Here is a 13,993-nt window from a genome sequence, read left to right on the forward strand (position 1 = left end):
GAGGTTACTTTAACCATAAAATAAAGCCCAAGATTACAAGCAAGATAAAAATATTGCAAGGCCATAGTCAGCACAGGAAGAAAATCCACGTGATGCATCTGTGGCTTTCTGATGCACTCTCGTCTTGGCTTTTTGATGGAAGGGTATTACCCCCACCTTGAGTGTGAAAGGTCCCAGCCGTGCCCCCAAATCTCAGACCTCTAGTTGTTGCTGATCGGTAGTGCTCCTCTCATGGATGGTTCTTCATGGTCTTAATCATAGTGTAGTGACCATCATGTCTGGTTTACATGCAGACAGTCCTGGGCTTAATCCTAAGTGAAACCATAAACTTTAAACTTTTTCAAAGAGTTTAAATGTAACAGAACCCGATTGGACCATGTGAACTGGCAGCACGTTTTCAGGGGTTTCATAGTGTAGTGGTCATCACGTCTGCTTTACACGCAGAAGGTCCTGGGTTCAATCCCCAGTGAAACCATAGGAAGAATGTTTTTGAAAGAGGTTACTTTAACCATAAAATAAAGCCCAAGATTACAAGCAAGATAAAAATATTGCAAGGCCATAGTCAGCACAGGAAGAAAATCCACGTGATGCATCTGTGGCTTTCTGATGCACTCTCGTCTTGGCTTTTTGATGGAAGGGTATTACCCCCACCTTGAGTGTGAAAGGTCCCAGCCGTGCCCCCAAATCTCAGACCTCTAGTTGTTGCTGATCGGTAGTGCTCCTCTCATGGATGGTTCTTCATGGTCTTAATCATAGTGTAGTGACCATCATGTCTGGTTTACATGCAGACAGTCCTGGGCTTAATCCTAAGTGAAACCATAAACTTTAAACTTTTTCAAAGAGTTTAAATGTAACAGAACCCGATTGGACCATGTGAACTGGCAGCACGTTTTCAGGGGTTTCATAGTGTAGTGGTCATCACGTCTGCTTTACACGCAGAAGGTCCTGGGTTCAATCCCCAGTGAAACCATAGGAAGAATGTTTTTGAAAGAGGTTACTTTAACCATAAAATAAAGCCCAAGATTACAAGCAAGATAAAAATATTGCAAGGCCATAGTCAGCACAGGAAGAAAATCCATGTGATGCATCTGTGGCTTTCTGATGCACTCTCGTCTTGGCTTTTTGATGGAAGGGTATTACCCCCACCTTGAGTGTGAAAGGTCCCAGCCGTGCCCCCAAATCTCAGACCTCTAGTTGTTGCTGATCGGTAGTGCTCCTCTCATGGATGGTTCTTCATGGTCTTAATCATAGTGTAGTGACCATCATGTCTGGTTTACATGCAGACAGTCCTGGGCTTAATCCTAAGTGAAACCATAAACTTTAAACTTTTTCAAAGAGTTTAAATGTAACAGAACCCGATTGGACCATGTGAACTGGCAGGCACGTTTTCAGGGGTTTCATAGTGTAGTGGTCATCACGTCTGCTTTACACGCAGAAGGTCCTGGGTTCAATCCCCAGTGAAACCATAGGAAGAATGTTTTTGAAAGAGGTTACTTTAACCATAAAATAAAGCCCAAGATTACAAGCAAGATAAAAATATTGCAAGGCCATAGTCAGCACAGGAAGAAAATCCACGTGATGCATCTGTGGCTTTCTGATGCACTCTCGTCTTGGCTTTTTGATGGAAGGGTATTACCCCCACCTTGAGTGTGAAAGGTCCCAGCCGTGCCCCCAAATCTCAGACCTCTAGTTGTTGCTGATCGGTAGTGCTCCTCTCATGGATGGTTCTTCATGGTCTTAATCATAGTGTAGTGACCATCATGTCTGGTTTACATGCAGACAGTCCTGGGCTTAATCCTAAGTGAAACCATAAACTTTAAACTTTTTCAAAGAGTTTAAATGTAACAGAACCCGATTGGACCATGTGAACTGGCAGCACGTTTTCAGGGGTTTCATAGTGTAGTGGTCATCACGTCTGCTTTACACGCAGAAGGTCCTGGGTTCAATCCCCAGTGAAACCATAGGAAGAATGTTTTTGAAAGAGGTTACTTTAACCATAAAATAAAGCCCAAGATTACAAGCAAGATAAAAATATTGCAAGGCCATAGTCAGCACAGGAAGAAAATCCACGTGATGCATCTGTGGCTTTCTGATGCACTCTCGTCTTGGCTTTTTGATGGAAGGGTATTACCCCCACCTTGAGTGTGAAAGGTCCCAGCCGTGCCCCCAAATCTCAGACCTCTAGTTGTTGCTGATCGGTAGTGCTCCTCTCATGGATGGTTCTTCATGGTCTTAATCATAGTGTAGTGACCATCATGTCTGGTTTACATGCAGACAGTCCTGGGCTTAATCCTAAGTGAAACCATAAACTTTAAACTTTTTCAAAGAGTTTAAATGTAACAGAACCCGATTGGACCATGTGAACTGGCAGCACGTTTTCAGGGGTTTCATAGTGTAGTGGTCATCACGTCTGCTTTACACGCAGAAGGTCCTGGGTTCAATCCCCAGTGAAACCATAGGAAGAATGTTTTTGAAAGAGGTTACTTTAACCATAAAATAAAGCCCAAGATTACAAGCAAGATAAAAATATTGCAAGGCCATAGTCAGCACAGGAAGAAAATTCACGTGATGCATCTGTGGCTTTCTGATGCACTCTCGTCTTGGCTTTTTGATGGAAGGGTATTACCCCCACCTTGTGTGTGAGAGGTCCCAGCCGTGTCCCTAAATCTCAGAGCTCTAGTTGTTGCTAATCGGTAGTGCTCCTCTCATAGATGGTTCTTCATGGTCTTAATCATAGTGTATTGACCATCATGTCTGGTTTACATGCAGACAGTCCTGGGCTTAATCCTAAGTGAAACCATAAACTTTAAACTTTTTCAAAGAGTTTAAATGTAACAGAACCCGATTGGACCATGTGAACTGGCAGCACGTTTTCAGGGGTTTCATAGTGTAGTGGTCATCACGTCTGCTTTACACGCAGAAGGTCCTGGGTTCAATCCCCAGTGAAACCATAGGAAGAATGTTTTTGAAAGAGGTTACTTTAACCATAAAATAAAGCCCAAGATTACAAGCAAGATAAAAATATTGAAAGGCCATAGTCAGCACAGGAAGAAAATCCACGTGATGCATCTGTGGCTTTCTGATGCACTCTCGTCTTGGCTTTTTGATGGAAGGGTATTACCCCCACCTTGAGTGTGAAAGGTCCCAGCCGTGCCCCCAAATCTCAGACCTCTAGTTGTTGCTGATCGGTAGTGCTCCTCTCATGGATGGTTCTTCATGGTCTTAATCATAGTGTAGTGACCATCATGTCTGGTTTACATGCAGACAGTCCTGGGCTTAATCCTAAGTGAAACCATAAACTTTAAACTTTTTCAAAGAGTTTAAATGTAACAGAACCCGATTGGACCATGTGAACTGGCAGCATGTTTTAAGGGGTTTCATAGTGTAGTGGTCATCACGTCTGCTTTACACGCAGAAGGTCCTGGGTTCAATCCCCAGTGAAACCATAGGAAGAATGTTTTTGAAAGAGGTTACTTTAACAATAAAATAAAGCCCAAGATTACAAGCAAGATAAAAATATTGCAAGGCCATAGTCAGCACAGGAAGAAAATCCATGTGATGCATCTGTGGCTTTCTGATGCACTCTCGTCTTGGCTTTTTGATGGAAGGGTATTACCCCCACCTTGAGTGTGAAAGGTCCCAGCCGTGCCCCCAAATCTCAGACCTCTAGTTGTTGCTGATCGGTAGTGCTCCTCTCATGGATGGTTCTTCATGGTCTTAATCATAGTGTAGTGACCATCATGTCTGGTTTACATGCAGACAGTCCTGGGCTTAATCCTAAGTGAAACCATAAACTTTAAACTTTTTCAAAGAGTTTAAATGTAACAGAACCCGATTGGACCATGTGAACTGGCAGGCACGTTTCAGGGGTTTCATAGTGTAGTGGTCATCACGTCTGCTTTACACGCAGAAGGTCCTGGGTTCAATCCCCAGTGAAACCATAGGAAGAATGTTTTTGAAAGAGGTTACTTTAACCATAAAATAAAGCCCAAGATTACAAGCAAGATAAAAATATTGCAAGGCCATAGTCAGCACAGGAAGAAAATCCACGTGATGCATCTGTGGCTTTCTGATGCACTCTCGTCTTGGCTTTTTGATGGAAGGGTATTACCCCCACCTTGAGTGTGAAAGGTCCCAGCCGTGCCCCCAAATCTCAGACCTCTAGTTGTTGCTGATCGGTAGTGCTCCTCTCATGGATGGTTCTTCATGGTCTTAATCATAGTGTAGTGACCATCATGTCTGGTTTACATGCAGACAGTCCTGGGCTTAATCCTAAGTGAAACCATAAACTTTAAACTTTTTCAAAGAGTTTTAATGTAACAGAACCCGATTCGACCATGTGAACTGGCAGCACGTTTTCAGGGGTTTCATAGTGTAGTGGTCATCACGTCTGCTTTACACGCAGAAGGTCCTGGGTTCAATCCCCAGTGAAACCATAGGAAGAATGTTTTTGAAAGAGGTTACTTTAACTATAAAATAAAGCCCAAGATTACAAGCAAGATAAAAATATTGCAAGGCCATAGTCAGCAAAGGAAGAAAATCCACGTGATGCATCTGTGGCTTTCTGATGCACTCTCGTCTTGGCTTTTTGATGGAAGGGTATTACCCCCACCTTGAGTTTGAAAGGTCCCAGCCGTGCCCCCAAATCTCAGACCTCTAGTTGTTTCTGATCGGTAGTGCTCCTCTCATGGATGGTTCTTCATGGTCTTAATCATAGTGTACTGACCATCATGTCTGGTTTACATGCAGACAGTCCTGGGCTTAATCCTAAGTTAAACCATAAACTTTAAACTTTTTCAAAGACTGTAAATGTAACAGAACCCGATTGGACCATGTTAACTGGCAGCACAATTTCAGGGGTTTCATAGTGTAGTGGTCATCACGTCTGCTTTACACGCAGAAGGTCCTGGGTTCAATCCCCAGTGAAACCATAGGAAGAATGTTTTTGAAAGAGGTTACTTTAACCATAAAATAAAGCCCAAGATTGCAAGCAAGATAAAAATATTGCAAGGCCATAGTCAGCACAGGAAGAAAATCCACGTGATGCATCTGTGGCTTTCTGATGCAATCTCGTCTTGGCTTTTTGATGGAAGGGTATTACCCCCAGCCTTGAGTTGAAAGGTCCCAGCCGTGCACCCAAATCTCAGACCTCTAGTTGTTGCTGATCGGTAGTGCTCCTCTCATGGATGGTTCTTCATGGTCTTAATCATAGTGTACTGACCATCATGTCTGGTTTACATGCAGACAGTCCTGGGCTTAATCCTAAGTGAAACCATAAACTTTAAACTTTTTCAAAGAGTTTAAATGTAACAGAACCCGATTGGACCATGTGAACTGGCAGTGTATTTTCAGGGTTTTCATAGTGTAGTGGTCATCACGTCTGCTTTACACGCAGAAGGTCCTGGGTTCAATCCCCAGTGAAATCATAGGAAGAATGTTTTTGAAAGAGGTTACTTTAACCATAAAATAAAGCCCAAGATTACAAGCAAGATAAAAATATTGCAAGGCCATAGTCAGCACAGGAAGAAAATCCATGTGATGCATCTGTGGCTTTCTGATGCACTCTCGTCTTGGCTTTTTGATGGAAGGGTATTATCCCCACCTTCAGTGTGAAAGGTCCCAGCCGTGCCCCCAAATCTCAGACCTCTAGTTGTTGCTGATCGGTAGTGCTCCTCTCATGGATGGTTCTTCATGGTCTTAATCATAGTGTAGTGACCATCATGTCTGGTTTACATGCAGACAGTCCTGGGCTTAATCCTAAGTGAAACCATAAACTTTAAACTTTTTCAAAGAGTTTAAATGTAACAGAACCCGATTGGACCATGTGAACTGGCAGCACGTTTTCAGGGGTTTCATAGTGTAGTGGTCATCACGTCTGCTTTACACGCAGAAGGTCCTGGGTTCAATCCCCAGTGAAACCATAGGAAGAATGTTTTTGAAAGAGGTTACTTTAACCATAAAATAAAGCCCAAGATTACAAGGAAGATAAAAATATTGCAAGACCATAGTCAGCACAGGAAGAAAATCCATGTGATGCATCTGTGGCTTTCTGATGCACTCTCGTCTTGGCTTTTTGATGGAAGGGTATTACCCCCACCTTGAGTGTGAAAGGTCCCAGCCGTGCCCCCAAATCTCAGACCTCTAGTTGTTGCTGATCGGTAGTGCTCCTCTCATGGATGGTTCTTCATGGTCTTAATCATAGTGTAGTGACCATCATGTCTGGTTTACATGCAGACAGTCCTGGGCTTAATCCTAAGTGAAACCATAAACTTTAAACTTTTTCAAAGAGTTTAAATGTAACAGAACCCGATTGGACCATGTGAACTGGCAGGCACGTTTCAGGGGTTTCATAGTGTAGTGGTCATCACGTCTGCTTTACACGCAGAAGGTCCTGGGTTCAATCCCCAGTGAAACCATAGGAAGAATGTTTTTGAAAGAGGTTACTTTAACCATAAAATAAAGCCCAAGATTACAAGCAAGATAAAAATATTGCAAGGCCATAGTCAGCACAGGAAGAAAATCCACGTGATGCATCTGTGGCTTTCTGATGCACTCTCGTCTTGGCTTTTTGATGGAAGGGTATTACCCCCACCTTGAGTGTGAAAGGTCCCAGCCGTACCCCCAAATCTCAGACCTCTAGTTGTTGCTGATCGGTAGTGCTCCTCTCATGGATGGTTCTTCATGGTCTTAATCATAGTGTACTGACCATCATGTCTGGTTTACATGCAGACAGTCCTGGGCTTAATCCTAAGTTAAACCATAAACTTTAAACTTTTTCAAAGAGTTTAAATGTAACAGAACCCGATTGGACCATGTGAACTGGCAGTGGATTTTCAGGGGTTTCATAGTGTAGTGGTCATCACGTCTGCTTTACACGCAGAAGGTCCTGGGTTCAATCCCCAGTGAAACCATAGGAAGAATGTTTTTGAAAGAGGTTACTTTAACCATAAAATAAAGCCCAAGATTACAAGCAAGATAAAAATATTGCAAGGCCATAGTCAGCACAGGAAGAAAATCCATGTGATGCATCTGTGGCTTTCTGATGCACTCTCGTCTTGGCTTTTTGATGGAAGGGTATTACCCCCACCTTGAGTGTGAAAGGTCCCAGCCGTGCCCCCAAATCTCAGACCTCTAGTTGTTGCTGATCGGTAGTGCTCCTCTCATGGATGGTTCTTCATGGTCTTAATCATAGTGTAGTGACCATCATGTCTGGTTTACATGCAGACAGTCCTGGGCTTAATCCTAAGTGAAACCATAAACTTTAAACTTTTTCAAAGAGTTTAAATGTAACAGAACCCGATTGGACCATGTGAACTGGCAGCACGTTTTCAGGGGTTTCATAGTGTAGTGGTCATCACGTCTGCTTTACACGCAGAAGGTCCTGGGTTCAATCCCCAGTGAAACCATAGGAAGAATGTTTTTGAAAGAGGTTACTTTAACCATAAAATAAAGCCCAAGATTACAAGCAAGATAAAAATATTGCAAGGCCATAGTCAGCACAGGAAGAAAATCCATGTGATGCATCTGTGGCTTTCTGATGCACTCTCGTCTTGGCTTTTTGATGGAAGGGTATTACCCCCACCTTGAGTGTGAAAGGTCCCAGCCGTGCCCCCAAATCTCAGACCTCTAGTTGTTGCTGATCGGTAGTGCTCCTCTCATGGATGGTTCTTCATGGTCTTAATCATAGTGTAGTGACCATCATGTCTGGTTTACATGCAGACAGTCCTGGGCTTAATCCTAAGTGAAACCATAAACTTTAAACTTTTTCAAAGAGTTTAAATGTAACAGAACCCGATTGGACCATGTGAACTGGCAGCACGATTTTCAGGGGTTTCATAGTGTAGTGGTCATCACGTCTGCTTTACACGCAGAAGGTCCTGGGTTCAATCCCCAGTGAAACCATAGGAAGAATGTTTTTGAAAGAGGTTACTTTAACCATAAAATAAAGCCCAAGATTACAAGCAAGATAAAAATATTGCAAGGCCATAGTCAGCACAGGAAGAAAATCCACGTGATGCATCTGTGGCTTTCTGATGCACTCTCGTCTTGGCTTTTTGATGGAAGGGTATTACCCCCACCTTGAGTGTGAAAGGTCCCAGCCGTGCCCCCAAATCTCAGACCTCTAGTTGTTGCTGATCGGTAGTGCTCCTCTCATGGATGGTTCTTCATGGTCTTAATCATAGTGTAGTGACCATCATGTCTGGTTTACATGCAGACAGTCCTGGGCTTAATCCTAAGTGAAACCATAAACTTTAAACTTTTTCAAAGAGTTTAAATGTAACAGAACCCGATTGGACCATGTGAACTGGCAGCACGTTTTCAGGGGTTTCATAGTGTAGTGGTCATCACGTCTGCTTTACACGCAGAAGGTCCTGGGTTCAATCCCCAGTGAAACCATAGGAAGAATGTTTTTGAAAGAGGTTACTTTAACCATAAAATAAAGCCCAAGATTACAAGCAAGATAAAAATATTGCAAGGCCATAGTCAGCACAGGAAGAAAATCCACGTGATGCATCTGTGGCTTTCTGATGCACTCTCGTCTTGGCTTTTTGATGGAAGGGTATTACCCCCACCTTGAGTGTGAAAGGTCCCAGCCGTGCCCCCAAATCTCAGACCTCTAGTTGTTGCTGATCGGTAGTGCTCCTCTCATGGATGGTTCTTCATGGTCTTAATCATAGTGTAGTGACCATCATGTCTGGTTTACATGCAGACAGTCCTGGGCTTAATCCTAAGTGAAACCATAAACTTTAAACTTTTTCAAAGAGTTTAAATGTAACAGAACCCGATTCGACCATGTTAACTGGCAGCACGTTTTCAGGGGTTTCATAGTGTAGTGGTCATCACGTCTGCTTTACACGCAGGAGGTCCTGGGTTCAATCCCCAGTGAAACCATAGGAAGAATGTTTTTGAAAGAGGTTACTTTAACCATAAAATAAAGCCCAAGATTACAAGCAAGATAAAAATATTGCAAGGCCATAGTCAGCACAGGAAGAAAATCCACGTGATGCATCTGTGGCTTTCTGATGCACTCTCGTCTTGGCTTTTTGATGGAAGGGTATTACCCCCACCTTGAGTCTGAAAGGTCCCAGCCGTGCCCCCAAATCTCAGACCTCTAGTTGTTGCTGATCGGTAGTGCTCCTCTCATGGATGGTTCTTCATGGTCTTAATCATAGTGTAGTGACCATCATGTCTGGTTTACATGCAGACAGTCCTGGGCTTAATCCTAAGTGAAACCATAAACTTTAAACTTTTTCAAAGAGTTTAAATGTAACAGAACCCGATTGGACCATGTGAACTGGCAGTGGATTTTCAGGGGTTTCATAGTGTAGTGGTCATCACGTCTGCTTTACACGCAGAAGGTCCTGGGTTCAATCCCCAGTGAAACCATTGGATGAAAGTTTTTGAAAGAGGTTACTTTAACCATAAAATAAAGCCCAAGATTACAAGGAAGATAAAAATATTGCAAGACCATAGTCAGCACAGGAAGAAAATCCATGTGATGCATCTGTGGCTTTCTGATGCACTCTCGTCTTGGCTTTTTGATGGAAGGGTATTACCCCCACCTTGAGTGTGAAAGGTCCCAGCCGTGCCCCCAAATCTCAGACCTCTAGTTGTTGCTGATCGGTAGTGCTCCTCTCATGGATGGTTCTTCATGGTCTTAATCATAGTGTACTGACCATCATGTCTGGTTTACATGCAGACAGTCCTGGGCTTAATCCTAAGTGAAACCATAAACTTTAAACTTTTTCAAAGAGTTTAAATGTAACAGAACCCGATTGGACCATGTGAACTGGCAGCACGTTTTCAGGGGTTTCATAGTGTAGTGGTCATCACGTCTGCTTTACACGCAGAAGGTCCTGGGTTCAATCCCCAGTGAAACCATAGGAAGAATGTTTTTGAAAGAGGTTACTTTAACCATAAAATAAAGCCCAAGATTACAAGCAAGATAAAAATATTGCAAGGCCATAGTCAGCACAGGAAGAAAATCCACGTGATGCATCTGTGGCTTTCTGATGCACTCTCGTCTTGGCTTTTTGATGGAAGGGTATTACCCCCACCTTGAGTGTGAAAGGTCCCAGCCGTGCCCCCAAATCTCAGACCTCTAGTTGTTGCTGATCGGTAGTGCTCCTCTCATGGATGGTTCTTCATGGTCTTAATCATAGTGTAGTGACCATCATGTCTGGTTTACATGCAGACAGTCCTGGGCTTAATCCTAAGTGAAACCATAAACTTTAAACTTTTTCAAAGAGTTTAAATGTAACAGAACCCGATTGGACCATGTGAACTGGCAGTGGATTTTCAGGGGTTTCATAGTGTAGTGGTCATCACGTCTGCTTTACACGCAGAAGGTCCTGGGTTCAATCCCCAGTGAAACCATAGGAAGAATGTTTTTGAAAGAGGTTACTTTAACCATAAAATAAAGCCCAAGATTACAAGCAAGATAAAAATATTGCAAGGCCATAGTCAGCACAGGAAGAAAATCCATGTGATGCATCTGTGGCTTTCTGATGCACTCTCGTCTTGGCTTTTTGATGGAAGGGTATTACCCCCACCTTGAGTTTGAAAGGTCCCAGCCGTGCCCCCAAATCTCAGACCTCTTGTTGTTGCTGATCGGTAGTGCTCCTCTCATGGATGGTTCTTCATGGTCTTAATCATAGTGTAGTGACCATCATGTCTGGTTTACATGCAGACAGTCCTGGGCTTAATCCTAAGTGAAACCATAAACTTTAAACTTTTTCAAAGAGTTTAAATGTAACAGAACCCGATTGGACCATGTGAACTGGCAGTGTATGTTCAGGGGTTTCATAGTGTAGTGGTCATCATGTCTGCTTTACACGCAGAAGGTCCTGGGTTCAATCTCCAGTGAAACCATAGGAAGAATGTTTTTGAAAGAGGTTACTTTAACCATAAAATAAAGCCCAAGATTACAAGCAAGATAAAAATATTGCAAGGCCATAGTCAGCACAGGAAGAAAATCCATGTGATGCATCTGTGGCTTTCTGATGCTCTCTCGTCTTGGCTTTTTGATGGAAGGGTATTACCCCCACCTTGAGTGTGAAAGGTCCCAGTCGTGCCCCCAAATCTCAGACCTCTAGTTGTTGCTGATCGGTAGTGCTCCTCTCATGGATGGTTCTTCATGGTCTTAATCATAGTGTACTGACCATCATGTCTGGTTTACATGCAGACAGTCCTGGGCTTAATCCTAAGTGAAACCATAAACTTTAAACTTTTTCAAAGAGTTTTAATGTAACAGAACCCGATTCGACCATGTGAACTGGCAGCAGGTTTTCAGGGGTTTCATAGTGTAGTGGTCATCACGTCTGCTTTACACGCAGAAGGTCCTGGGTTCGATCCCCAGTGAAACCATAGGAAGATTGTTTTTGAAAGAGGTTACTTTAACCATAAAATAAAGCCCAAGATGACAAGCAAGATAAAAATATTGCAAGGCCATAGTAAGCACAGGAAGAAAATCCACGTGATGCATCTGTGGCTTTCTGATGCACTCTCGTCTTGGCTTTTTGATGGAAGGGTATTACCCCCACCTTGAGTCTGAGAGGTCCCAGCCGTGCACCCAAATCTCAGACCTCTAGTTGTTGCTGATCGGTAGTGCTCCTCTCATGGATGGTTCTTCATGGTCTTAATCATAGTGTACTGACCATCATGTCTGGTTTACATGCAGACAGTCCTGGGCTTAATCCTAAGTGAAACCATAAACTTTAAACTTTTTCAAAGAGTTTAAATGTAACAGAACCCGATTGGACCATGTGAACTGGCAGTGGATTTTCAGGGGTTTCATAGTGTAGTGGTCATCACGTCTGCTTTACATGTAGAAGGTCCTGGGTTCAATCCCCAGTGAAACCATAGGAATGAATGTTTTTGAAAGAGGATACGTTAACCATAAAATAAAGCCCAAGATTACAAGCAAGATAAAAATATTGCAAGGCCATAGTCAGCACAGGAAGAAAATCCATGTGATGCATCTGTGGCTTTCTGATGCACTCTCGTCTTGGCTTTTTGATGGAAGGGTATTACCCCCACCTTGAGTGTGAAAGGTCCCAGCCGTGCCCCCAAATCTCAGACCTCTACTTGTTGCTGATCGGTAGTGCTCCTTTCATGGATGGTTCTTCATGGTCTTAATCATAGTGTAGTGACCATCATGTCTGGTTTACATGCAGACAGTACTGGGCTTAATCCTAAGTGAAACCATAAACTTTAAACTTTTTCAAAGAGTTTAAATGTAACAGAACCCGATTGGACCATGTGAACTGGCAGAGTATTTTCAGGGGTTTCATAGTGTAGTGGTCATCACGTCTGCTTTACACGCAGAAGGTCCTGGGTTCAATCCCCAGTGAAACCATAGGAAGAATGTTTTTGAAAGAGGTTACTTTAACCATAAAATAAAGCCCAAGATTACAAGCAAGATAAAAATATTGCAAGGCCATAGTCAGCACAGGAAGAAAATCCATGTGATGCATCTGTGGCTTTCTGATGCACTCTCGTCTTGGCTTTTTGATGGAAGGGTATTACCCCCACCTTGAGTGTGAAAGGTCCCAGCCGTGCCCCCAAATCTCAGACCTCTAGTTGTTGCTGATCGGTAGTGCTCCTCTCATGGATGGTTCTTCATGGTCTTAATCATAGTGTAGTGACCATCATGTCTGGTTTACATGCAGACAGTCCTGGGTTTAATCCTAAGTGAAACCATAAACTTTAAACTTTTTCAAAGACTTTAAATGTAACAGAACCCGATTGGACCATGTGAACTGGCAGCACGATTTTAGGGGTTTCATACTGTAGTGGTCATCACGTCTGCTTTACATGCAGAAGGTCCTGGGTTCAATCCCCAGTGAAACCATAGGAAGAATGTTTTTGAAAGAGGTTACTTTAACCATTAAATAAAGCCCAAGATTGCAAGCAAGATAAAAATATTGCAAGGCCATAGTCAGCACAGGAAGAAAATCCACGTGATGCATCTGTGGCTTTCTGATGCACTCTCGTCTTGGCTTTTTGATGGAAGGGTATTACCCCCACCTTGAGTGTGAAAGGTCCCAGCCGTGCCCCAAATCTCAGACCTCTAGTTGTTGCTGATCGGTAGTGCTCCTCTCATGGATGGTTCTTCATGGTCTTAATCATAGTGTAGTGACCATCATGTCTGGTTTACATGCAGACAGTCCTGGGCTTAATCCTAAGTGAAACCATAAACTTTAAACTTTTTCAAAGAGTTTAAATGTAACAGAACCCGATTCGACCATGTGAACTGGCAGCACGTTTTCAGGGGTTTCATAGTGTAGTGGTCATCACGTCTGCTTTACACGCAGAAGGTCCTGGGTTCAATCCCCAGTGAAACCATAGGAAGAATGTTTTTGAAAGAGGTTACTTTAACCATAAAATAAAGCCCAAGATGACAAGCAAGATAAAAATATTGCAAGGCCATAGTAAGCACAGGAAGAAAATCCACGTGATGCATCTGTGGCTTTCTGATGCACTCTCGTCTTGGCTTTTTGATGGAAGGGTATTACCCCCACCTTGAGTGTGAAAGGTCCCAGCCGTGCCCCCAAATCTCAGACCTCTACTTGTTGCTGATCGGTAGTGCTCCTCTCATGGATGGTTCTTCATGGTCTTAATCATAGTGTAGTGACCATCATGTCTGGTTTACATGCAGACAGTCCTGGGCTTAATCCTAAGTGAAACCATAAACTTTAAACTTTTTCAAAGAGTTTTAATGTAACAGAACCCGATTCGACCATGTGAACTGGCAGCAGGTTTTCAGGGGTTTCATAGTGTAGTGGTCATCACGTCTGCTTTACACGCAGAAGGTCCTGGGTTCAATCCCCAGTGAAACCATAGGAAGATTGTTTTTGAAAGAGGTTACTTTAACCATAAAATAAAGCCCAAGATGACAAGCAAGATAAAAATATTGCAAGGCCATAGTAAGCACAGGAAGAAAATCCACGTGATGCATCTGTGGCTTTCTGATGCACTCTCGTCTTGGCTT

At 43.1% G+C, this 13,993-nt stretch overlaps 26 non-coding genes across 26 annotated transcripts; all 26 read left to right on the forward strand.

Moving 5' to 3' along the window:
• Positions 1 to 402: 402 nt before the first annotated feature.
• On the forward strand, positions 403 to 475 carry TRNAV-UAC (transfer RNA valine (anticodon UAC)). Its single transcript has one exon. It is a non-coding gene; the product is annotated as a tRNA-Val (tRNA).
• Positions 476 to 897: 422 nt separating this feature from the next.
• On the forward strand, positions 898 to 970 carry TRNAV-UAC (transfer RNA valine (anticodon UAC)). Its single transcript has one exon. It is a non-coding gene; the product is annotated as a tRNA-Val (tRNA).
• Positions 971 to 1,393: 423 nt separating this feature from the next.
• Positions 1,394 to 1,466, forward strand: TRNAV-UAC (transfer RNA valine (anticodon UAC)). The gene has a single exon. It is a non-coding gene; the product is annotated as a tRNA-Val (tRNA).
• A 422-nt stretch (positions 1,467 to 1,888) lies between these two features.
• Positions 1,889 to 1,961, forward strand: TRNAV-UAC (transfer RNA valine (anticodon UAC)). The gene has a single exon. It is a non-coding gene; the product is annotated as a tRNA-Val (tRNA).
• A 422-nt stretch (positions 1,962 to 2,383) lies between these two features.
• Positions 2,384 to 2,456, forward strand: TRNAV-UAC (transfer RNA valine (anticodon UAC)). Its single transcript has one exon. It is a non-coding gene; the product is annotated as a tRNA-Val (tRNA).
• A 422-nt stretch (positions 2,457 to 2,878) lies between these two features.
• TRNAV-UAC (transfer RNA valine (anticodon UAC)) lies at positions 2,879 to 2,951 on the forward strand. Its single transcript has one exon. It is a non-coding gene; the product is annotated as a tRNA-Val (tRNA).
• A 422-nt stretch (positions 2,952 to 3,373) lies between these two features.
• On the forward strand, positions 3,374 to 3,446 carry TRNAV-UAC (transfer RNA valine (anticodon UAC)). Its single transcript has one exon. It is a non-coding gene; the product is annotated as a tRNA-Val (tRNA).
• Positions 3,447 to 3,868: 422 nt separating this feature from the next.
• Positions 3,869 to 3,941, forward strand: TRNAV-UAC (transfer RNA valine (anticodon UAC)). The gene has a single exon. It is a non-coding gene; the product is annotated as a tRNA-Val (tRNA).
• Positions 3,942 to 4,363: 422 nt separating this feature from the next.
• Positions 4,364 to 4,436, forward strand: TRNAV-UAC (transfer RNA valine (anticodon UAC)). Its single transcript has one exon. It is a non-coding gene; the product is annotated as a tRNA-Val (tRNA).
• Positions 4,437 to 4,858: 422 nt separating this feature from the next.
• TRNAV-UAC (transfer RNA valine (anticodon UAC)) lies at positions 4,859 to 4,931 on the forward strand. Its single transcript has one exon. It is a non-coding gene; the product is annotated as a tRNA-Val (tRNA).
• Positions 4,932 to 5,352: 421 nt separating this feature from the next.
• On the forward strand, positions 5,353 to 5,426 carry TRNAV-UAC (transfer RNA valine (anticodon UAC)). Its single transcript has one exon. It is a non-coding gene; the product is annotated as a tRNA-Val (tRNA).
• A 422-nt stretch (positions 5,427 to 5,848) lies between these two features.
• On the forward strand, positions 5,849 to 5,921 carry TRNAV-UAC (transfer RNA valine (anticodon UAC)). Its single transcript has one exon. It is a non-coding gene; the product is annotated as a tRNA-Val (tRNA).
• Positions 5,922 to 6,343: 422 nt separating this feature from the next.
• TRNAV-UAC (transfer RNA valine (anticodon UAC)) lies at positions 6,344 to 6,416 on the forward strand. The gene has a single exon. It is a non-coding gene; the product is annotated as a tRNA-Val (tRNA).
• Positions 6,417 to 6,838: 422 nt separating this feature from the next.
• On the forward strand, positions 6,839 to 6,911 carry TRNAV-UAC (transfer RNA valine (anticodon UAC)). The gene has a single exon. It is a non-coding gene; the product is annotated as a tRNA-Val (tRNA).
• Positions 6,912 to 7,333: 422 nt separating this feature from the next.
• TRNAV-UAC (transfer RNA valine (anticodon UAC)) lies at positions 7,334 to 7,406 on the forward strand. The gene has a single exon. It is a non-coding gene; the product is annotated as a tRNA-Val (tRNA).
• Positions 7,407 to 7,829: 423 nt separating this feature from the next.
• On the forward strand, positions 7,830 to 7,902 carry TRNAV-UAC (transfer RNA valine (anticodon UAC)). Its single transcript has one exon. It is a non-coding gene; the product is annotated as a tRNA-Val (tRNA).
• Positions 7,903 to 8,324: 422 nt separating this feature from the next.
• On the forward strand, positions 8,325 to 8,397 carry TRNAV-UAC (transfer RNA valine (anticodon UAC)). Its single transcript has one exon. It is a non-coding gene; the product is annotated as a tRNA-Val (tRNA).
• Positions 8,398 to 8,819: 422 nt separating this feature from the next.
• TRNAV-UAC (transfer RNA valine (anticodon UAC)) lies at positions 8,820 to 8,892 on the forward strand. The gene has a single exon. It is a non-coding gene; the product is annotated as a tRNA-Val (tRNA).
• Positions 8,893 to 9,314: 422 nt separating this feature from the next.
• On the forward strand, positions 9,315 to 9,387 carry TRNAV-UAC (transfer RNA valine (anticodon UAC)). The gene has a single exon. It is a non-coding gene; the product is annotated as a tRNA-Val (tRNA).
• A 422-nt stretch (positions 9,388 to 9,809) lies between these two features.
• Positions 9,810 to 9,882, forward strand: TRNAV-UAC (transfer RNA valine (anticodon UAC)). The gene has a single exon. It is a non-coding gene; the product is annotated as a tRNA-Val (tRNA).
• A 422-nt stretch (positions 9,883 to 10,304) lies between these two features.
• Positions 10,305 to 10,377, forward strand: TRNAV-UAC (transfer RNA valine (anticodon UAC)). Its single transcript has one exon. It is a non-coding gene; the product is annotated as a tRNA-Val (tRNA).
• Positions 10,378 to 11,294: 917 nt separating this feature from the next.
• Positions 11,295 to 11,367, forward strand: TRNAV-UAC (transfer RNA valine (anticodon UAC)). Its single transcript has one exon. It is a non-coding gene; the product is annotated as a tRNA-Val (tRNA).
• Positions 11,368 to 11,789: 422 nt separating this feature from the next.
• Positions 11,790 to 11,862, forward strand: TRNAV-UAC (transfer RNA valine (anticodon UAC)). The gene has a single exon. It is a non-coding gene; the product is annotated as a tRNA-Val (tRNA).
• Positions 11,863 to 12,285: 423 nt separating this feature from the next.
• TRNAV-UAC (transfer RNA valine (anticodon UAC)) lies at positions 12,286 to 12,358 on the forward strand. Its single transcript has one exon. It is a non-coding gene; the product is annotated as a tRNA-Val (tRNA).
• Positions 12,359 to 13,274: 916 nt separating this feature from the next.
• TRNAV-UAC (transfer RNA valine (anticodon UAC)) lies at positions 13,275 to 13,347 on the forward strand. The gene has a single exon. It is a non-coding gene; the product is annotated as a tRNA-Val (tRNA).
• A 422-nt stretch (positions 13,348 to 13,769) lies between these two features.
• Positions 13,770 to 13,842, forward strand: TRNAV-UAC (transfer RNA valine (anticodon UAC)). The gene has a single exon. It is a non-coding gene; the product is annotated as a tRNA-Val (tRNA).
• The last annotated feature ends 151 nt before the right edge of the window (positions 13,843 to 13,993 follow it).

This window comes from Dendropsophus ebraccatus, unplaced genomic scaffold (assembly GCF_027789765.1).
Source record: "Dendropsophus ebraccatus isolate aDenEbr1 unplaced genomic scaffold, aDenEbr1.pat pat_scaffold_530_ctg1, whole genome shotgun sequence".
In the NCBI taxonomy this organism is placed as follows: Eukaryota; Metazoa; Chordata; class Amphibia; order Anura; family Hylidae; genus Dendropsophus; species Dendropsophus ebraccatus.